The 24,098-nt window shown below is 42.7% G+C and overlaps 1 protein-coding gene across 3 annotated transcripts in view; it reads left to right on the top strand.

Annotated features, from left to right (window-relative positions):
* Window positions 1-24,098, top strand: part of si:cabz01090165.1 (uncharacterized protein LOC100333421 homolog) — a 235,488-nt gene that overhangs the window by 33,292 nt on the left and 178,098 nt on the right. For all 3 annotated transcript variants that reach the window (XM_051065438.1, XM_018685262.2, XM_018685261.2), the window contains one exon: window positions 21,767-21,806. The gene's annotated coding sequence lies outside the window, so the exon portion shown is untranslated. The remainder of the gene's footprint in view (window positions 1-21,766; window positions 21,807-24,098) is intronic.

Below are 24,098 nucleotides of genomic sequence, written 5' to 3'. Positions count from 1 at the left end.
TCTTCTCTCTGATTATCATTACTGTTACATTATGACTCTGTTCTTGGCAGGAGGAATCCTCATCTCCATTTAAAATGTCCACTGACGGGAGGGATGAAATTATCACATTTCATCCTCCCACAGACACACACACACAAACACACACACACACACACACACACACACACACCAAATGACTATAGTCTCTTTGGGCTAATTACAGCCGAGGACTTTAATAGGCCAGAGAATGCCGCAGCGGTGAAATATGTCCACCGTAATTAATAAGCACTCTACTTTTATTCTAATGGACGAACCACACAGACAAATCTGTGCTGGATTACACTGAAGGGACAGGACACACACACACACACACACACACACACACAGACAGACCTAGCATGTACACAGAAGAGGGATGTAAGCACACACACATGCACATGGGCACAAAGGTTATTAGAGAAGCTCAGGGAACAGAGAAGAAGCACACAGACACACATACGAGTACTGCACTAACACGCACCATTTTCAGCACATACATAGTTATAGTACAGTACTTGAGTACAGCTTAAAAATACTGGTACTCAATGAAACTTTTGTGAGACTTAATACTCTTCTTCTGCTTCTATCGGAGTTTAGTTTTACATCCAAATTAGATCTAAAATAAAATGAAAATAAAAGTTTGAAATCCTCCAACAATATCATGACATGACTGTCTAAACGAGTCACTATGTTAAGGTCCATCCAGTGATATCCTGGCTTTTTATTTGTAGAGAATTATACACATCTACCTCCCTCCACCCAGCAGATACAGAGACAGACATTTAGGAACTGTGTGTCCAAGTGATCGTGTCCAGTTACTCTGCCTCAGTCACGAGTATCAACAGGTGTTTTGGATCATTTTCCTTGGTCCAGTGAAGACTGTGAAAACGCAGTGGGGATAAAAACAGGGATCTTTGTCACCGTGTGTTTCTTGTTATGCTAGCTGGTCTTAAAGAATCGACCAGTGCTGAGGCACCATTATACATATTAAGAACAGGGTGGAGGATGATATCCTCATACAAATGAACAAAATATGTTGCTCCCTTGTTTTGAGATTTGATATCACCATCACACCCGGGAATTCTGGTTTGACGACTGAGTCATGTGACCAGTCATCGTCTTCGATGATCAACAAAGAAATGCACAAAATAAATCACATGTAGACGAATACTGTTTCTCCATATTTAACCTCAACACACACACACACTCACACAACTGACTGTGTAACTCTGTGTGTGTGTGTGTGCTATGGAAATTATTTAGGCCAGTTTTTCTATTAGAGGAGCAGCTGACTAATCCCTTTCAGAGGGAGAAGAGAATAATCTGCCCTTGTCTGTTTTTGTCCATGTGTGCATGTTTGTGTGTTTTCCTATGTGTATTGTTTGTGTATCTGTTTTTGTTTGCAGTGTGTGTGTGTGTGTGTGTGTGTGTGCAGCAGCACAGCTAGTATTTGTTACCACGCAGGGAAATACAATGAAAACAGCCCCATTGTCATGGTCCAATTCACCCAAAACACAAAACAACACAAAGCACCAGAAAGATTAGAGCCAGCGGTTAGAAACAATGTGTTCACCCTCATATTCAGCCGAGCAAACGTAAACCAATAATAAACCACAAACTGACACATAAGAAAAAATATTAACCCGATCTCATTCTCTGTGAGGTTAGGGAATCCTGGAGGAGGCTGAGTTATATGATTACTTTTTCACTTACAACAGGGGATTACAGCTATTAGATTACAGTTACTAATCCCAGTAATGCTCTGTCACTTTGACATTTTGGGAGGACCAACAGTCACATTTGTCTTTGTGTGTTCAGCTCTGTGACGTGTTAGTTTGCTGGTGCCACAGGAGACATGCTTTTTTAATAAATGATACTTAACAGGAGGAAGATGTTTGCACACAACCCAGAACCTATGTCCACCTGGACTGTATGCAGGGACGTGTTCACATCACTGTAGTATCAGCTGAAGTGCATCAACACAGGATAACAACCTGGCAGGCTGTAAACGTTTACAGAGTCTCAGGATTTCCTGACTACAAAACTAACTATGATAGAAAGAGGATTGTTTCTGTTGCCTGCTCTGTTACTTTATTATCCTTCTGGAAATTTTCTTTGTGTCCGTGACAACAACCACCACCACAACGATAACATTACATCAAGAAACACCCAACAAAGTGTTCCACAGCAACACATCACCTGTCATCAGGATTAGTACGACAGGCAGAACATGTCTGAACGTCTGATGTAACACAAGCAGCAAAGCAGAAAGATAAAATACTTTCCACAAATGAACGATAAAAAAAGAACCATAATATGTCTGTCCACTCCAAACTGTTGAAGCTTCCACATAAAGTACAGTCGTTCCTGTAAATGACAGCTGTGTTTGAATCCATGACAGTTTTTCATCAGTTACTGTCCAAAAGTCTTAAGGTATTTCCAGTGATGGTAACCAAGTAGGAATGCAGGGCTGTGTCTTATCAGCGACCTGACTGAGCCACATGACGATACAAACATGTTTCATGATGACATTTACAGATTTAAAATTCGGAGAAAGAGAGCACTGGTGTCAGATTCAATCAGAGAGCCATGTATATACAGATAGCGACAGATAGTGATATATCAGATGTGGTATCTGGAGAGAAAACGTTTGATCGGTGCTTCACTACAACTTCATCTTAAGGTGAAATGTATCAGCTATTTTAGGCTTGGATGCCTGGAGGTGCAGTGATGGCTTTGAGCCGCCTGCTGGTATTTAAAAAAAAAAAAAAAATCAATTTGGCGGCCTTCAAAATACAATGAGGCAGAGAGCAGAGAGAGCATCACCCTGCTGAGTTGGAAGTTTGTTTCTTTGGCTTGAAGATGCTGAATTAAAGAGAGAAACAGATTTTCTTTAGATGTATTGTTTGAAGTAGCTCCATGCTCGCTCCATTCAGCTCTGTGTGTCCCTTCTTGATTGTCAGCGGTAACTTCCACTGACACACCATCTGCACAACAGTCTCTATTACTGATCACCCTGCCAAGGCACCTCCACTCACTGATAAAACATCCCATAATTGAGGCAAGCAACTTTTGTGCTGCGGCCCACACAGGTCTTAGTCATGGCAGCCTAATCTGCAAGTCAGAGTGCCTCAGTGTCCTTCTGTTGAAAATCACTGTCATGAATATACAACTTTATTTAAACCTCAAGGGGAAAATTAGATGTGGTCTGTCCCTCTTCAGAGGGAGGTCAGAGATCAGGAGGACACTTGACTTTTCCTCTTCAGGATGAAGATGTTATACTTACGAAGCCACCTGGCAGCGCAAAATCCATATTCATTTAAAAAATGTTGTTCTGGATGTTCTCACATCAATATTTTAAAACCACAGATTGTTTCCTTCACAGACAGGAGATTTACCTGAAGAGAGACTGGGGGACAATTTGACGTTAAAATGCAGGTATCTCATTTTGGAATGAAATAGGCTTCTTTAAATTTGTCATAGTCCTTGGGACCTACTCTAAAACATTTATATGAGAGAGGAGGGAAAAGAAACATGAAGGCATAGTGACTGAGAAAAAGACTGGCAGCAGTAATATCTGTCCGTCAGTTATTAGAAACCTGGTCAGCAGAAGCCGAGTGAATGAAATGAATGTTTCTCCATGAAAAGATTATAGACCTAGATTCCCTCTTCACGCCTTGTGGTGGTTTGAATGGTGAAAACATTCAGAGAGTGGTACAGGTGAGGTCTTTCTACTAGTTTGTATGATCCAGCAGAGCTGTTACAAAAAGGAGTCATATGAGTGTTTTCTGATCTCCCTCTGCGGGTGAGGTTTAGGCAACTTAAACTACTTGGTTATGCTCTGCAAAAGCTCATGGTCAAAAGAAACCAGTGTTGACTGTTGCTGTGAAACAGGACATGAATCTGTGATCTGTAGTATCAAAGTCAGACCCCTTCGTCTTTTCCTCTCTGATCTTTCCTATCCAGATGTGGAAGATATCAATATGCATCGCTGGAACATCTGTCAGAGAAATAGTCACAAATAAACAAACTTAAGGTATATAAGCAGAGTGCACACACACACACACACATACTAACACACTGAGAGCAGTCAATAGAAGGTGTAGTAGTAGTGTGGCAGCTCAGCACTGCTGACAGAGACTTCTTTATTTCCCATCAATCAGTGGGCTGAATTAAAGACATCGATTAGCCTCGGCAGCTGTGAGCTGCACTTGATACTTTAAGCAGGAGTGTGACCTCTGCAGTGTGAGACACAGCAGAGGTCAGCAGGTAGGCTGGTGACCTTCATGTGACCACCTGCTTTAGAAGTGGCCGCTCATCTGCACAGTGAATCGTAGCTGCCTCTGACCCACACGCTCGTTCTTTCCTCCATAGATCTTTGCTGCAGAGACAGTTGGGGGTGATTCAGCATTAAGAGATTAAACAAGTAGAGATAGAAATTCAAAGACCACAAACTCTGCATCAGATTATTTTAGAAGAGGCTGAAACGAAGAAAAAGGGATGAAAGACAAGCTCTTAAATTATTAACACCATTAAAGCTAAGATCTTAACTAATTGAAATGTCTCATGCAGTGATTGGCCAGATGTGTGGAGCTGACAAAGTCAGCAGGATCTGTAATTCTCTTTCAGAGCTCTCCTTTTTTATTATTCACAGATATGTAAAAGCCTCCAGCTTCCATATGCTTCATTATATGTTCATGTGATAAGACCTCTGCTGCGACTCTCATCCATCAGGAACAAAGAGGGAAATATTGTGACATCCGTTACAGAGCCATACAGTTTGACTTCACACCTCAACCATGACCATGATCACTCCCCAACTTTGAAACCCAAACTTAACTACCCAGTTTTACCATTTATTTTGGATGACACATTATAAATATTGAAAAAATATATCTCTGCCTCTGTGCTTACTTAGATTTCTTTGTGAACCTACACAGTTTTATTTATCTGGCCTCTGGGGTGATGAAATTGTTGGCATTTGAAAGTATCCAGGCAGCGATCATGTATTTGTCAGAGCAAATTAGTACAATACAAACATAGTTTGTAGGAGACAGTTTTGCTTTAAGACTCTTAATTGCATTAGTGGAGTGACGGTGTGAATACATACTGCACCAGTGTGTATGTGTTTTGTGTGTGAAGCTAAGCGTGACTGAGCGAGAGCATCTGTGCTCGACCCTGAATAATTAAAGGTTATTTATATATAGTGAAGAAATGATGCAGGCATTGTGTGTGTGTTTTTCCACAGTTAAACAGTGTTAAGTGCAGCTGACCTGGTCATGAATCACACACTTTCTGCTGTGTTCATACACACGTGCAGAAAAGCTCATGTTATTATTAACTGCAGCGGTTCATGATTCAGTCGAGCAGGGTCAGAGGAACACACACTCGTGCAGGCTCTTGTTGTTTCTAGATCATGTTTGGAGTCATGAGTGGTCAGCCTTGTATGGGCCGGGGGGGGCAGAGAGAGATGTATACAATATAAATGAGGTCGAGCCCAGAGGACGATGTCATAGCCCAGCTTCATACAGTATACATAACACACACCCACACACTCTCAAACAGTCTCCCACTCACATGCTCAGGTGTCTCAGTGTGTGTGATGGGTTGTGTCTCTGTGAGATCGGGGGGGAGTGTCTGTCACTGCTGAGAGAGCGATGAAGTGCAAACACAACAGAGAAGATAACGATGTGAGGTGACAGACAGGCTTTCACCACAGCTTTTGCATCTACCTTGTCTGATGTAATGATTAATAGTAGTTGAGGGAAACTGATGATAACTTTTATCATGGCATGTCAGTTTAGATTACAGAACTGATACATGTTGTGATATATTCACTTTTTCAACTTATAACCAGAGCTTCATTACATTTATGAACAATCCTCTTAAAGCAGCTGTCTGTCTGTCATTCCCAGTCTGTGCCCTGAACGCCTCTTCTCGCTCTCTGTAACTGTATCTGCCCTTTGCTGAGTACACAGCACTACGTCACACAATACTGTAAAGAGTGAAGATGATGTGAGAAAAGGCCCAGAATATAGTCTAGTACCAGTATCATCATCTTGGCTGTGTTTTAGTATCAGCTAAAAAGCTCTGCAGAGTTGGTGTGAGTGCTGTGTTTTTTACCCATGTTTTGTTTTGGACCTGGAAAAGCTAATGTTAGAGGTGGTACAGTAATAATTTTCTACATGGGCTCTTGATCACACAGCAGAAGCTCTCAGGTGTGCTCTGATCACTGCGTAGCAGTCGTGACATTACTCCACTGTTGCTGTTGGAGGTTGTCGCTCACTGACAGACACATGTTCAGCCAACACCTCCATGCACTTCATCTTGCATTTCCTCCACACACACACAGCACGCACCCACACACTCCCAACAGACAGAGATCCTTTGATGTGAATGTGACCCAGTAAATGAAATGAAAAAGGCCTTTAGAGGGAAGCATAGAGACGAGCACCGTATCCTCCACCATCACCATTTTGTTGATTCGCCACACTCCACCGCTACAGCATTTCCTTTTCCTCCTCTGTCCACCCGCTCGCTCTCTTTCGCTCCTGTCTCCTGTTAAAAATTGATTTGGGCCGTTGCTGTGATGAGACGCACTGTTGGTTTCTACGGCAGCAGCGTGTCAGAAACTCCCCCACAGCCAGTCAGAGGACAGCAGCGACCCACGCTCGCCACAAAGTTACTTTCAGTCTTTTTCTGGACTTAATTTCATCTGTTTTCCCCCTCACATCCTACCTGTTTACACACACCACTCAGATAGCTGAACACACACCTGACTCACAAGTACATACTTAGTTTTCCTGCTCATTCTTACATTTTCTTGCCCTTATCCAAATGAATGGTTTCTGTAAATTAGGCAGCTTGCTTGAATTTGGATGAGAACTGTACCTGAATCCACAGCAGTAGCATTGTCTACACTACGTAATGATACGTATTCACTTGATAACAGGTTTGCTGGAGACTTTATTTGTAGTAGGTGATGATGGATGATTAGCAGTCTCCTTCACTGACACATAACGCTTGATTAAATGACTCACCGCTCAGTGGACTGTCGTTGGTGTTCCCTTCCTGTTTTCTATCTCTGTTAAAGTTTCTGAGAAGTTTGAATGTATTTTCTGTGTATCAGGAATTTCCTAGGCCACAAACACAAAGCTTCCTACATGACAAGTTGAACTTTTGTGGTATGTTTCTGAATACAGTCATGAAGGCTGGCTTTACAAGGCTGCAGATATAAAGGAGAGTAGTCTATGAACGCTGAAAACAACTCTCTAATCTGAATCCCAACGTGCTCACTTGTGTTTTAGGATTTCTGAGCATTAATTTTTCATGAGTACTAAAATGGTTTTGTACAACTTTGATGTTGGTATCACAAAGCGCAGAGTAGATTTGTGGTTTTACAGTTTTGACATCAGTGATATCTACACATTACACAACATGTGAAACCCAACATAAAACAGAGCAGATTCTTATTTATCTACAGATCTAAAATGAGCTCTTTTCCTTATTTTGTTCTCTTTTCCCGTCTCTTCCTTTTTGGAGTTTTGTCACATCCACCTCTGCTCTCATCTTCTTTTACTCTCTTTTCCCTCCACACCTGCCCCCTCCCCCTCTCCTCTCCCTCACCTTCAGCTAATGACCAACATGTGTCTCCACACCTCCTCTGCCCTCCCCTCCCCTCCCTCCCTCTGTGTTTATTTCCAGACAAGCTATACTGATATTTGAACAAGGAAATGACTAAATGACTTGATGGGAAGTGGTGCAAAGGTACAGTGCTCTTTAGTGAGTGAGTGCTGATGCAAACACACACATTTTCTGCCTTGTAAATCAGTTTGGAGCGTCCAGGTGGGTGAGTCACCGGTCTCATGTTTAGTGAAAGCATCAGCTGATTATGGTTGAGGGCCTGGTCTCTCTCTCTGCTTTCAGTTTCTCTTTCACCCTCCTCACCCAACATTTACCTCCCTTCTCCTGCTCCGCTCTTCTCTGTCATCCATCTCCAGTCATCCTCCTCCTCCTCTCAGCTCCATGAGATGATCGCCTGAGGTTTCTGTATCTCAGTGTAAAGTGACATTCTGCCGTCTTCCCCCTCTCATCTCTCTCCTCGCCTCTCATCCTGTCTTGTTTGGTTTCATTGTTCCTGTCATAACCATCAACCTTCCCTTCCTCCCCGCCTCCTTCCCCCTGCCTCCCACCCTCCACCGCCGCCTCCTCGTACTTTTCTTTCTCTCTGTCTCTGCTCTCTGTCACCTCCCGTCAGCTGAGGGGAAGGAATGCCGCGAGGTGCCCGCAGAGCCGAGGCTCAGGCAAGGAAAAGACACTCAACCCCCAGCGATGGAGGGATGAAGGTGTAGAGAGGAATGAAGGAAGATAGAGAGAGAGAGAATCAAATGGAAAAAGAGCAAAGGAGAGAACTGAAGGAACTCTAGAAAAAGGGATCAAGGTTGGAGACTTAGAGAAGGAGCAAGGAGAAGGTGAGAAAGGTTAAAGATGAACACAGAAGCTAAGTAAGTAGTTTTGGAAATGGTAAGTGGATTACACAATGTGCTTGACATTTCTGTGGGTTAGGTTGTCAGAATATTGTTGCTAGGTAATTGACAACATTTTTTTTTTTTTATTAATAATTTAGTATTTTTGTGTGTTTAAATGTCACGGAACATGACAAATAAGATGATAAAACAATTTGAAGTAGCTTCCAAAAGCTCCGACATTTCCAAAAACATCAGCACATGTCACATCAAGGCACGTACATGATAGAGGGAATGAGACAGGAGGAAGACGAGGCTGATATGTACAGATAAGAAGTAAAGAATCGAGGAGCGATGTAGGGAGGAGGAGGAGAAGAAAAACTACAGAGCGAGAACAAAAAAGGGAGAGAATGATAGGAGAGAGGAGAGGTGAGGGGACAAATAGGCATTGATTTGGCTCAGTGACTGAAGATAGAGGGGGGTGGGGGGGTCCCTGGGTAGCATCTGCTTTGTGCAAGACTGCTCATATTACCCAGGGAGCTCTGGGGCTGAATGGGGCTGTGAGCTAACCAGGAGCAGACTCTTGTGTTCCTCCTCTCTCAGTCTTCTCTCTCCTGTGTTGTTAGTTATCTGCTGCAGAGTGAACAGGATCAGAGCATCAGCTCTACAGGCCTTTCTTTCCTGCTCTTAATGTCTTTCTTGTCCCCTGACCTTTTTCTCCTCCCTTCTGTGCCCTTCTTCATCCATCTTTCCTCTGTCAGCACCTCTCCTCTCCTGTATCGTTCATCCATCTCTCCTCTCTCCATTCTCATTTCCTCCTCTCTGGTCCTTCTCTCCTTGTCCTCTTTCCTCTGCTCACCTCCTCTGTCTCATGTCCTCTTCTCTTTCTTTAAGAAGCCCTTCTCTTGTCCTCCCTCCACCATCCTCGTCCCTTTGTTTCGTCTTCTCTGTCGTCCCCACCTTGTCTCTTGTCTCATCCTTCATCCATCTGCTCTTCTCTTTTTTAAAGATTTTAAGGCAGACAGGAAATGTGGGGAGAGAGAGCAGGGGAATGACACGCAGCAAAGGTCCAGCCAGATCAGGAGTCAAACTGGGGACTTGCTGCTCAGGGCACTGAGGCCCATGTGGTACACATCCTGCCCATTTGGCTGTTCGGCTCATCCTCCCCTCCTGATTTCTCCTCTCGCTCTCCTTCCTCTCCACCTGTCCTCTCATCTCTCAGTGTTCCTCTCCTTTCTTCAGCCTCTAAACAGAATCAGGATTCCAGCGGCCGACACCACCTCTGCTGCAGTATCATGTTTGTTTTCCTTCCATCCAAACAAGCTCTGCATCACATCAAAGTGCACATTTGGCTACAGTCACAGAACACACATTCGATATCCTCTGTTTGTGTTACCACATAGTTTGATCTCATATAATATCACAGAGTGGCGTGACGTAACCGTTCGGAGCAGAGCAGTGAATATGGTAATCCTGTCAGTGCTCTGTGGATGATTGTAATGTTGTCAGGCTGTGACTGGGTTTGTCTTCAGGAGGATAAAAACAACGGATTCAAACCAGGGGAAGAAATCTCACGCTGGCTTTCGGCCAAACGTAGCTGTGCACTTCAGCTCGCTCCGGTCAAGCTCCAGCTTTTAAGCCTCCGTGTTGGCGACAGCCGTGGCTGGAGGCATCGTGTTTTTGGGTTGTTTGTCCGTCCAGTACGAACGTACATGTCTATGCCTGTCCCATTCTCATGAACACAACATCTCAGGAACGCCTTGAGGGAACTTAAACAAAGATCAGCTGCTTACAGGTAGTCAGAGGTCAAAGGTCAAGGTCACTGTGACCTCACAAAAAATAATAGTGGTGAACTTTTACATTCGAAAGGAGAGGTTTTATAGGTATCAGCGTTTGAAAAGTAAGAATGTGATACTCTCCACTGTAAAGTGAACATCTTTGCTCTGAGAAACGTCATGTGTCTTTGTAAGCTAACTCTGCTAACGTGTTCTTGAGCAAGACACTGCATTGCAGCTGTTGTGGTGCTGCTCTGCAGTTGACCTTATCACATGATAGTCCACTCACAGGGGGAGGAGGGAAGATCATTTTCAGTATATAGAGGAAAAAGCAGTCCTTTTGTTGTTTGTTTGCAGCTGTTGTGTGCAGATCCTTGTGAAGGCAGGGGGGAGGAGGAATAAGGGGGATGTGTTAGAGAGAGCGTAGGATCTTCCAATAAGCAGAAGGATTTAGCTGGTCGAGGCTTTGCTCCTGTAGAGATGCCTGCAGGCTTGGATTTCCTCTACGTATCCGACTTGGGACACAAATAGAGTGAACTCTCTGTCACACTGGGCCTCCGGCTCCATAAATCATGCTCTCCTGTCAGGTTCAAGCCCACAAGAAAAGACTGACGTTGTATCATACTTGAATTTTTAATTGTACTCTTTATTATTTTCGCTGTCCGTATTTTTATCTTTATATTAACTTCATTATTTACACTATTCTAGAGTCTTTGGCTTTGCATCGCTTCATAATAATTTAAGTTTTATTTTTTATCCCCATCAAGTGAGTGAAGAACTCCAGTTTAGTATGGAGCTGCATCAGTTTCCATGTTGCCCATGCTTGGAGCAGCAGTTCACATGTTGTTAATGCAAACACAACCACTCCTAACACAGCTGAAGTTTAGGTCAGTATGAGAGATGTGGACACTTTGTCAGTGGTACAGTTTTATAAACGATGAGAGGAGAATGCTCTCACTTTAAATCAAACTTCACACCCTGGTACTGTAAACTGCCTTTATCTGTGCTCTTCCTGTTGGATGGGACTTGTGCCATGCTGCATCACAGGCTTAGAATTTCCCTTTCATACTGTTTGATCTGTGGGAGTTTTAGAGACTTGAAGAGGTGAAAGTATCCAGGGGTTTCTGATGCACCTTCAACTACTGCCAGAGTGCACACAAAAAGTCCACAAGCTGAAATGGGCTGGTCTGACAGTAATGTTCTCCTTTGCTACTAAATGTTAAATGTTGCTGTTTTCCTTATGAAAACGAGTTTAAAACCAGACTAACATATTCCTGACAGCTGTTCCACTTATAATCCAGGGTGTGGGGTTGTTTAAAAATGATTTGACGAATAAAGAAAACACAACAAGACTTTGATGGCAATTAATCAGCTGCTTTTTTCTCATTACAGTGAGAAAAATAACATCAGGAACAACAGCAGCTGGAATGCTGTCAGCTAATGTGGATATTCAGCACAAAATTATTCCACCAATTCAAATTAAGTAGCCAATTAAGCACACGTCCAGCTGCTATTTGTGTTTGCACTCTGTCAGTATGTTAGACAAGTGGAATTATGGAGCCTGTGAGAAATTTTCAATGCATCAATAATTTAGTGAACTTTGGAAATGAGTTGTTTCCTCCAGGGCAGATATTTGTGCAGCCGTCCTTTGTTCTAGTTCGATTGTGGAAAGCTGGGAAACACAGGGGTCACCTACATTTTCTACACTGCTTTCCTTTTAAAACTTCACCTTGAATTGTTCTCATGTCTGCCAAACCTCCCCCTCCCTCCCCCTTCTCCCTCCCGCTCTTGACTTTGCTCTGTATGATGGGAACTCAGAGCTGCAGCCGTGTTGTGTGTGTGTGTGTGTGTGTGTGTGCTGAGCCGGTCAACACAAGTGAGTGTTGTTGTTGCTTTGATCTTTTCACAGGCAGATTAGGAGGCTGTTGCACCTGAGTCAGCCTGAGAGCTAAACAGGCTGGTGCGTCATGTGTTTCAGTCCAGAGCAGCTCAGTAGACAGTGAAGCTGCTCAGCATGTGGCTGCTCCATGCAATGAAAAATGACAGTAAGATGACAGTGATTAATAAAAAAAAGTCAACATTTTAAGATGAAATAAATGGGAAACATTTCAACAACATTGTGTAACTGATTCATTTTAGCAATCACAGTATTCATCAGGGTCTAATGGAGGAGGAGAAACAGCCCACCATATGGCATATTAAGCTAAAATATGGGCAGCAAAGCAGTCTTAATGTTTCTGCTCCCTCCCTGAGGCTTTCACTTGTGTGGCCCTGTTTTGGTAACATGTTTTAAATTTGAATATGACACACACCATTAGTTACTAAGAAAAACTTCCTGCTTTGCCTTTTGAGTCTCTGCCACCTCCCTGTCCGACCTCAGCTGTCTTTGCTCCTCTCCTGGTAAAATTAAACTATTCTTCATTTTACTCTCTGTGGATGCTCAGACTCCCTCCTCCCCTGCACCTTGTGATTCTCCGGTGAGCTGCAGTAGCCCGTTTCAGCCTGTCAGCTGTATTCATGCTGCCTCCCTGACCCTGTGACCTCTGACAGGGTTTGACGCCCACCAGGACCTCCTGTGCTGAGCACAGGCGCCCGCCTGGTTCTGCAGGAGGCTCGACTTCAGCCAGAGGCAGAACTGTAGAGATAATTAGTGATCTTTTTGCATGTCCTGTTTTACATTTCTGTTTATGTATATTCAGTAAAACATGTTGGCTATTGCTTACACACCATTATGAGCCTGAGGGGGTCAGAGGGAAGCCTATGAGAAGTGTCCTGCTCCTTTAAGTTGTTAAGTTGTAATTATTTTCATCCATTTAAGCTTCAGGATCTTGTATAATAACCAGACAGTGTGCTTTACTGCTGAGTTAAGAGTTAGTTGACTTTATTAATGTTGTACATTCTCAGCCATATTCATTCTGGAGAGCGTGACTGCAGACGGCGGTGCTGGGTGAACTGTGGGTCACATGGAGGCTGATGAGTTTGGGTTGTACTTTCTGATTATTCTATACAGTGTCCTGTTGATGACAGCTCCAGTTATTCAGAGCTTCTCTCTCTCTCTCATTCATGCAGAATTTATTGCAGAGTTTGCAGATAATGACTTTCAACAAAACAGATGAAAACCATGTTTGGAAATGATAGTTATCATCATAAAATCTTATCATTTTAAAAGCTATTTCAGTTTAATTCCCTGAAGCATGACTTCCTATTACTTATAGTGATATAGACAGTACACACCATTATTACTTGGGAACCCCCAAGTGTCATTAGAACAAAAAATATATTCATTGGTTTGATCCGACCTTTGATTCTAGTGTCACACACTGTTTTCCCACATGGACTGACAACATTTAGACACATGTATATCCCACACATCACTTTTCTAAACCATTTATTTAGTCGTTTCCAAGAGAGAGTATCCAAACCTTAAAGGTGTTTTTATCATATCACACCTGATTCAGTTCTCATTTCCTCTAAATGTGCAGAACAGTTTGTGTTTCTCCTCTAACAGTGCAGCACTGCAGCATGTAGAGTCTCCAAGGATATTAATCAAGATGGAGAGCAAGCTAATGGATAGACAGGTAGTTCAGGGATTTACAGTGTGATAAATGGACTTTACTCTGATAGCAGAGCAGAATGTTTGACAAAGACTCGGTCTTTACAAAGTGGAGATGGGACTAACCAACCGATGTGTGGACATCCAAGTCTGGTAATCTACTGGTTATTAATTGTTTAGGAATTTCATTATTAAAAATTCAGCAATCTGTTTTATTTGATTGTAAACTGAATATCTTAGCATAGCATTGGGGTTAGTTTAGTCCATGCAATGTTTGGTAAACAGCACCTTTGGATTTTTTGGGTGTTTGACCTGTGTGTTTGTGTGTGTGTGTGTGTGTGGTCCCAGACTTCTCCTCAGTGGTTCTCAGCCAGTCGAGTGTGCAGAGTTTGGAGCCGCAATCAGATTAAGGCTGAGCATCTCCTTCTGATCGCTGCTCTCTGCTCTGCACCGCCAACTCAATCTGATCTGGCCACAGCCCCGGGCTGCCTCTCTGATCAGCCTCACTCACTCACACACACACACACACACACACACACAACAATGATGAATCCACACAGAGGCAAATGTGTACAATCACATATGCATGCTTGAAAGCATGGAGGCTCACTCACACACAGATGCATACAGACACACAGACACTTCACAAATACATTCATACACACTACCAAAGTGGCATATGCCATGGGAGTTTCATTGTGTGTGTCAGTGTGTGTCAGTGTGTGTGTGTGTGGGAGAGACAGAAGGCTTTAGAGATGGAAAGTGGGCTGGTCAGAGAGACAATTTCCTATTTGGAGTCCTTTGAATCATTCATGAAGAAGAGAAGGCAAAAATCAACAAAGAATCAATCTGACACACACAACACACACTCACAGACACACACACACACACACACAGACTCATGCATGCATGGGTGGGTCTCAAAACACACCTAAGGCATGCACCACTTACCCTGACTCACGAGCACATCGACAGATACACAAGCACGCTCACACAGAGGGCACTCACACCAACCAGCAAAGACACACACCACTTACCCCGCCTCTCTCTCTGACTACTCTCACACACACTGTACCACTCAGTGTAACAGGCTGTACCTTTGGTGTGGGGATGCGGCTGATGCTGAGTGTCAGCAGGACTGACTGTCATGGAGCACAGTGTCAGCTGATGGAGAGGCACAGGAATGGAGAGAGAGTGGGAGGGTGTGACAGAGTGAGAGTGAGAATATGAAGAGGCAGAAGATGCTGTGAGAGATAAAAGGAAGGGGAGAGGGGGCGAGGGAATGCTGTGTGAAGTTTGTGAATATGGGATGAATGCACATTCATGAGTTTCAGTACTGAGCAGTACTGCTTATATTTAACAACGAGATCCTGTTTTTTTTAGTTTTATCCATCATTCCTGTCAGAGATAATGAAACGATGCTCAGCAAGTTAATCACTACACTGACCTACTGTACTTACCATAGGGTAAAAAAAATACCTGGATAAACCAGTGCCTGTGTAAAAAGATGGACGACATGACAAAAGTGGAGCCAAGTCATCTCTATCACTCCCTGGTGGCTGGCTGCAGTATAGGTCATAAATCCTGCTGCCTCCATTTCAGTGGGTGGGACAACAAAGCACTCATTAAATACATTTTTTGTTTTTTGGTCTCTGTCGATTTAGTTATGATGCATGTTCAAGTGTTTATTTTACTGATATATTTTACTTGTTATTTAATGCTATGAAAAGTGAGTGAAAGGTCATGATTGACAGCTGTGATCGATCATACCATGACTCCAGAATGACGTCACCTGTAGGTGGCAGCAGCCATATCCTGGATATCTTAGCTTCATTTTTGTACAGTGGGAGTAGTTCTCTGTTCCCAGATCTCAGCTGTGTTGGAAGATGTATTCTGATCCTTTGGTAAAAGTAAAAACTACCAAATTGTAGATGTTAGATTACCTCCATTAGAGGTAAAAGTCTAATGGAGTAGTTTCTTTTGCGCCAACAGACCTTTTGCTTTTACTCCTTATTTTTGCTTATAAAGAAATGCATTCAAGACTTAACTTCCATAAAAGCAGAGAGGTGTTTTGTGGTGGGTGTTGAGGTATGTTTGTAGTGTGCAGTTACATTTTAGAGCTCCAGAGTGACTATAAATCCAACAAAAGACTGAAATAGCTGGGGTTAGAGAGGGGTCAGGGGAGTGAACTGGAAGAGGGACGAGGGTTAGAAGCTAAAAAGAGACGCTGTGGAACGTCTGTAGGAAGGGAAAGACCGGGACAATGTGAGAGAGAGCAGGTGAATTTGCAGCGCCCCATTAGTTTATGCTAGCTCTCATTTTCTAGCCATGCTGCATCGAGGGAGTTACACTAACCTAATAACAAGGAAAGAGAGAGAGAGAGAGGAAGAGGAGGAGAAAAGAGGGTAACTGTCTGGGAGACAAATAGAGAGGAGAGGGTGGTTAGAATGGAGAAAGAAAGAGAGGTGTATAGAGAAAGACTGTAACATCTATTCCACACAGGTGACACTGAGGCCATGAAAACAGGCAGCTGAATGAACACTGCCCAGTCGGTGACATTTTCTGGATGCATTGATATTCTGGATGCTGCACTGTAACTCTGCAGGTTGTTCTCAGCTCATCAGTGTGACTATGGCTCATTGTCACAGGATGTAGGTGTATTCACAGACGGTTTTAGAGCTGAAATTCATCACGGTTGTAATGAATATGTTTTTATATCCATCTGTGTGGTGAAACACTACAAACCAGGCCTTTAATGTGGTCACAGACACACTGCACCTGTCCCCTCCCACCTGTTCACTTGACAGTGCCAGTGCTAACGTTATTACTGCGGTGGATGTTCATGTTCATTTTACCTGCCCATCAAAAACAATGGCATCATAACACATGCCCAACGTGCACATGGACGTGCTACATCATTAAAGTCCTCATTACTTCCACAGAGTGAGACACCCAGATGATGATTGATTTCTCTCAGCTGCAAGTGTAGACAATACTAAAAGGGTGTTTTAAGTGGAACTATTATTAATGTGATTGCTGTTGATGTACAGCTGTGTGTATCAGGGCCTGTTTTATGCACCTCCATTTGAAGCAGCAGTCTGAGTGTTTTTGCTGCCTCACAGCCAACCAGAGATAATCAGCCAGAGAGGTGCAGTGGAGATGTGAGGGGGGTTAATGAGCTGCAGCGGTGCAGTGAGACAGGCTGCTGTGACAGGATGATAATAGTAATGAGTCACACTTGCCCCCCCCCCCTTCCTTCATATTATGCAGGTCTTTAAAATGATTTATTTACCCTTCATTTAGTGAGGAAGGGTTTTTCTACTCTTATTTTTGCCACAGTCCCTGCAGTTCTAAGCTTTTATGCCCTGCATGTGTCAGGTACTTGGTTTCATTTAACGGTAACGGTTTCACTTCCATTTATCAATATTTCTGATCCTAACATTGGAACAAAATCTGTAATGGGTATGGGTCACCGCACAACATGAGCTCGGACAGTAAGCAGCTAGCAGGTGGGGAAAGTGGAGCATTTAGCAGGTTAAGAGCCAGTGTTCCTCTTACCAGACTGTAACGATGAACATATTTTCTCCCTCTTGCTGTCATACATCATCTTTACTGGACTCAAGTCATTTTCCTGTCACATGGTACTGTGGCATTTTACCCTTGAACTCTCTGTATCCAGAGGAGACTAATCTAGTACCTCTATCTTATACTACTGGATTACTGTAACTGTTTCCAGAGGAAATCTCTGAGACATGCTCTGCACCTTAAGCTCTATTGTTCTTTGGTGAAGTGTATTTTACAGTCATCTGAAGGCAGAGTTCAAATATTAAATTCTCGTATGGCTTTCTCACCGGCCTTTCCTTTCAAGCAGCAGTTTGTCAGTTTGTCTGCAGTGAAGCCTGTGGCAGCTGAAGGTTGTTGTGTCAGACTGTCCTTAACTGTTCTGTCTCTCAGCCCAAAATACATGTCTGTTTAAAGTCTTTGCTGTATTCAGCTAGCAACTGCATCACTTCAACAGAAACTGAGAAATCAATACAATCATTAGACTTGATTTATCTTGAGGAAAAAGGACTTAATCAAGTGAGGACATGTGTAAGAAACAAAATCAGAAAAATGAAGCCTAACTCAACAGACAGGGCCTGGAATGAGCAACAGCTAGCCAAAAATGCTAGCTCCCTCTATTTTGGACTTCATTTTCACACCCACAAAGACGAATTGAAACCATTTGATCATGATTTCTAGTTAAGAAGCCCGTGGTTCAGGATGATGAAAGCAGATTTAAGTCTAGGTCATGTTTATATGAAGCTCCCAGGAAGCACAGGAAAAAGGAAAAAAGAAATCGGTCCTTACCCTGCAATATTAAAACCTGTAAAATGACTTAAACTAAAATGAAATATTGGAACATTATAAACAGTTTGTTTGTTGTATATTGAACCAGACCCTCGAACAACATCGAACGATACATCAACTGCAGATGTGCCAGAATCAGTCCCATCATGGTATTTAAATCATGGTTGATAGTGATCTTGTTACAGCTGGAGTAGTTGTTTGCATGTGTGGTTGTCTGTGGGTGTGGCCATGTGTGTGTCGAATCTATTCTCTGTGTGTGTGTGTGTGTGTGTGTGTGCTTGGTCCAGACTGCCTGTCTGCTGGTCCAAATGCTAATACATTCATGCCTCAGCACTTCTCCTGTTTACTTCTTTACTTACACTTGAAACTATACACCATCATCAGCATAAAAACTTTCCCTGCTGCATGCCATTAGCCCATATACCAACTTTTAAAAGGAAAACCACACAATAATAGAGTACTTGCCTTCCCTTGAATCCATACCTCCCTCCAGCACTCCTGCTTCACTTAACATCAAAGTCTGCTTGAACTTTTCAGAGCACTCCCTGCTTGTTTTCTGCCATCAACTTTAAAAGGGCCTCTGCATTAATGACGACACACAGAGGAGGGATTCATAATAGAACAATATCAGTGCTTGCTTGTTTGCATGGAGTCAGGTCTATAGATGATTTGATCAGACGGCCACGACCACTGCTTCCTCTGCAGTGACGCAGAGGCTTGGTTGTGATCAGCTGTGGAGTCTAATATGGAGGGCGTGACTTGACAGCTGCTGCAGTGTGTTCAGGTGAACAGTTGTATCCAGGTTATGATGTGGTGTTGAGTTTTGAATTAGCATCCAGGTTTAAACCCAGATGTGCTAGGTGGAGGACATGGCTAATCCAGGCTTCTGATTAGCGTCTGCCATGAGTGCACAGGTGCATCCCCAGGTCAAGTTATCTGGTCAGGAAAATAAAAATATAGCAAACGGTGTAATAATGGATTTTCAGGCTGACAGTGGAAATGCAATGGAAACATTTACAGTTTGTTTTTGTTTGTTGTCGTCCTCCATTACTGGCGATTAGGTGGAGAAGCTAAATCCAGCAGGGAGCACAAATCTGGCAGAGTCACAGACCAAAGAGTGTTCATCTCCATCTGCAGAGGTAGCTCAGAATTAAACAAACAGGGAGGATGACTAACAGCGACTCAAAGACTCAAAACCAGGATACGTAGTGTGTATGTGAATAAGTAGTCAGTGTTGTTCTGGGTTTTCAGCTTCAGCTTGTGGTAAAGGTATCAGGGTGAATGTCCAGTGGGAGCCGTGATCAGATAACGATGACCAGTCTTAGTAATTCCTTGTCTAATGTCCAAATTTCCTTCTGTCTTTTGTCTGAGCTAAATGGGCTGCTCTGATACAAGAGGTTCTAGTACAGACAAGAAACATTTTCTTGTTGTGACCTTGTGCTCTTATTTTATTGCTGTTTTATTTCTGTGCACACGTCATGATGTCTCTGTCAAATCTTTTTTCATTTCTGGATGGAACAGTCAGAAATCACATGAATCATATACAGTAGATTTAACACTCCTGAATTGAATTCTGTTCTTAGCAGGTTGACAACAACTGAATGGGAACTGAATCCCAGAGCTTGTATCTTGTTTTCATGTTTCAAAGTCTGTGCTGCTTCAGCTGCAGCTCTGCCTTTGTCTGTCGGGTTATTGCTCACTTATAACATTACAAAAACCCACTGAGGATGGTCATTAGCAAATTAACTGCTGCTTGTGTTTACCATCGTAATTGATTGAGCTCAAAGTGAGACATGGGACCTCCTATCGCGGGTCACCGGGAAGCACTGTGGGCGCCGCTCCAAATAAGGTCGACTTCCTGCAGCAAGCAGAGACAGCTGGAGCCGTCAGATGCTCAAACATGAGACTGAGAGTGATGAAAGCACATGCACAACCTTCATTACTGAGCCTGAAGCTCCATCTTTAACTCACCTTACCACTAAATGCTTAACCTAACCTCTACCCAACAAATTCTAAATCCAAATCCCCAAAATGGCTCCTTCTCAGAGAGAGAACCGCTGTGTCGTCAGGATTTTCTCTTTTTGTGAAACCACCTCCTAAGCACATGAACACACACACACACACATACGTCGAGTGCCCTATGTGATGTTAGCGATTCTATCTAGAGATCAAAGTAGCTGGCTGGCTTTTAAAGCTCAAGTAGTCCAATTTCATTCAGAGGCAGACGGCCTGAGAAGGGTTTTGATAATCTACACTGTCGGATGAGATATCCTCCGCAATAAGTTAAGGAAAGCAACGGGAGGGAAGGGAAGGCAAAGAGAAGTTGAGAGAGGAGGAGTAGGGACAAATAAGGAAAGGAGAAAAGGGTGATGAAGCGGGTAAAGCTGGAGTAGATGATACAAGAGAGGATAAAATGGAGAAAGAGGAGAAGAGGAGCCTCTGTATTCACGGCTGATTGATCAATCTATTTTTTGCTCATTTTTTTTGAATTGCTGTCTCTCAGCGTCTTTGCTCTCTGTCTGCTAGAATCACACTTCATCTCTCTCCCATCCCTCTCCCGGTGTTTAGAAGTCATCTATCAGATACAGACATGTAGATGGAACAAAACTCGTCCCGGTAATTTATTCTGCTGTTTTTGCCTGCGTTCGTTCCCTCTCCTCTGTGATGACATCCATTTGTCAGCTGCATCTGCGTCTTTAAAATGAATCCATTTGCCTCTGAGTCGCTGCGTTTCAGCGTTTCTTCATTGCAAAGAGAATGCAGTTTGGCAACAAATGCTAAAAGATGAAATGAGAATTGGTGTCGTGATGACTCAGTGGGTTCAACTATATTCTCGCAACATCAAATCTGACTCATGGCTTCATCTGTGTGTCATCTCCCCCTTCCTCTCACTAACTGCGGTAATAAAAACGTTTGAGAGATGGTGAGGAGACATGCAGTCTAATTTGTTCAGAATGCTCTTTCAATCCTGCCATTTTGGGATTTATTTTAGTCCAACCTGTTGTGGTTGTGCAGCAGTGTGAAGATCCCATTCTTTTGGTTGCAAATAATGGCCATTTTCACAACTGAAATATCTGCTCAACTTTGTTTTGATCAATTGATAATTTGCTTGATACAAAATGTAAAAAAAACCTAATGACAAATCCCAATTACAATTCACAAGATAAGTCTGATTGTCTGTATTTTCTTATCAGCTCAAATGAAAAGAAAATCAAGAATGAATGTATCTACTAACAAGTATTGTGTTTGTATCAAAGCCTGATAAATCTTATTTTATCTTGTTGTTCAATAAACACATCAGTGAGCTGCACTGTTGCACTGAGTGACATGTTCTTCCATCACCACAAACACACAACAGTTTATTTTGACTCACACACACCACACTGTACTGCTGCCCCAAATACACACCAGAGCACCAAATGTGGATTAATCCACCCCTGAAAACAGTCCCCCCAGAAATATACTACCTCCTCCTGTCGCAGTAATGTTTGTTCCTGAGACTTTCAAAATGACATTTTATATTTGCAAGGTGTTTTTAAAGATTTCTGTCTTCATTAGGAACCAATAAAATACTTAACTAATTTTCCATTTTGTTGCTGTTTCAGGTGTCAGGAAGGACTGATCGGGCAACCAGATGACAGAAAGGTAAGTCATCAACTTTATCACTTTTTGCATGAAATAGAAAACCAAACCCATAGATTAGTGTAGAGATTTTTTAGAGCATTTCTTCATCAACACAGATACAGGATGTGGAATCTATAGTTTATTGTATTTAGGTCTATGTCAGATACAGAACTGAAACATGTGTAGGCTTTGGTCACGACCTCGGGCCATAAGAGATCGGATGGAAGAAGGTCCGGACGAACAGACTTCAAAATGTATGGATAGATTTAACAGCTTGGAACATGAGATAAATGGAAGCTGTATGTATAGAAGGGGCCATGTTTTATTATTGAAGAGACAGATGCATCATGGTATCATACAGGAGAGATCAGGCTTTTCAGGCACTGATGAGATCGACACACAGGCAGTACGGACACATGTACACACTTACATGAAACATTTAAAAACACAGAACTGAGGTGAGTAAAACCCTAACAGACAGACGCATACACACATACAGTAGTGGCCACCCATCCTCTTACCACCTACCACTTATCCACCTTGCTGACCACTGACAGTCCAGGATCTGTCTGAATAATGGATGTCCACACAGATCAGATTAGTGTGGACATTATCTGGAAGTGGGGCTGCAGTAATGACAGTGTTCTCTATCTGATCACAGTGGATCCAGCACATTCTATTATCAGTAAGTTAAACTGCAGTCATTCATCCACTCTCATCAGAGCACAGATAAGGAGCAGACAGGGCTCGTCCTGTAAACAGCTGATGCAGGTTAAATGCTGACTTTAATAGATATTTATTGACGCTGTGGTAAACTACACACACATTATGGCTTTTGATCCAATTACAGGTCAGATTTTGGCATCAGGACCAATCAGGTCAAACTAACTTCTAATATTAAGAGAAATCTCCTGTTCAGTTTTCAACCTTCATTTCCACCTCCACCATTTACAGTTACACAGCTCTCCAAATACAGATTTACCTGCAGTATTTAATGAACTGTCCAGTCACTGACCACTGGTTTTATTAAGATTATATTTAAAATGTTTGACTTGGACCTGGTACTGCCAATTACACAACAACAGAGTTCATGCTGCAGAATGTGCCCAGCAGCTGGTTTTATTTTGGATGTAGTTTGTCAGTAAAATACAGATATATGAAGCTGAGTCCAACAAATCTCTTATGAAATATATCATTTCTGTTGTTAACAAAGAGCAGTGTAACATTATAGCGGTCAGGTTACTCAGACGCTCAGCAAATATGAGTTTTAACATTGTAAAACATGGATGGACGGCACAGATTTGATGAGGACTTCAGAAGGGTTCAGTTTCAAAACACAGGCTTAATGCTCAGTTCAGATTTGATAAAATGTTGTTAAACACTCTCTATTCTGCCCGCATCTCTTCATCTATTATTTCATCCATATTTCACCTTTTCTCCTCAGATTCCTTTATTTACTCACTCACTGCAGAAGGCTGATAGCAGTCAGTGGCTGTGTGTTTGTTCTGGTTCAGGAAAATCACAGGATCTGGAGGGTTGGATAAGGGACATGGCTCTAATCTTGCTGCATGATGTCCAGTGTGTTGTCTCTGCGTCTACCCAGTTGTTCAGTATGTGATGCTTTCTGACTGTTAGGACTAAAAGAAAACTGTCTAAACTGAAGTATCCGCTTTACATTTCTTTACCTACGTGCACTGGTGGCAGAGAATGACTCTCAAGTCAACAATCTGCTGTTTGTGTAGGCTGCTGGGATTTCAGATCTGTCAGAGGAGTAGTAGCTCGTCAGTGTATGAGCACAGTGTGATACTGCCATGTTGGGAAGATATTCTCACACAGTCACGTCTCCACTGTAACTCACACATCTGTGCACATATGGCTCCGCTGTTATGACGATGATTCATGTGATTATTATTAATGAGCCCCTGTCCCTGCTGTTAGAAGACTTAACTCTGCAAATACATTTCACACACACACCTGGACTCAACATGTCCAGACGGCCGGCTCAGTCACACTCGACTTCATCATCAACCGTTATTTCACATTAAAAGAGAAGAAGAAAGAAAGAAAATTCTCATTACAGTGGTGTTAAGTCACAAATGTAACAACCCATCTTTAAGATAAGATTTGTTGATCCTCATGAGGAAATTTAATCAAGTGAAAGCTCTGACTTGTTGGTCTGCTGGAGGGCCAATTCAGAGTGTGAGTGATATATTTTTAGTACTGGTTGATACCCAGAACTAATGTGGTTTCACATGATGTGTTGACCGTTAGATTATAGCTTTGTTTAATCCCCAGTGCTGACGCTCCAGACCT

This window comes from Lates calcarifer, linkage group LG21, assembly GCF_001640805.2.
Source record: "Lates calcarifer isolate ASB-BC8 linkage group LG21, TLL_Latcal_v3, whole genome shotgun sequence".
In the NCBI taxonomy this organism is placed as follows: domain Eukaryota; kingdom Metazoa; phylum Chordata; class Actinopteri; family Centropomidae; genus Lates; species Lates calcarifer.
Note: the sequence above shows the minus strand (reverse complement) of the source record. Positions and strands in the feature narration are given on the sequence as shown.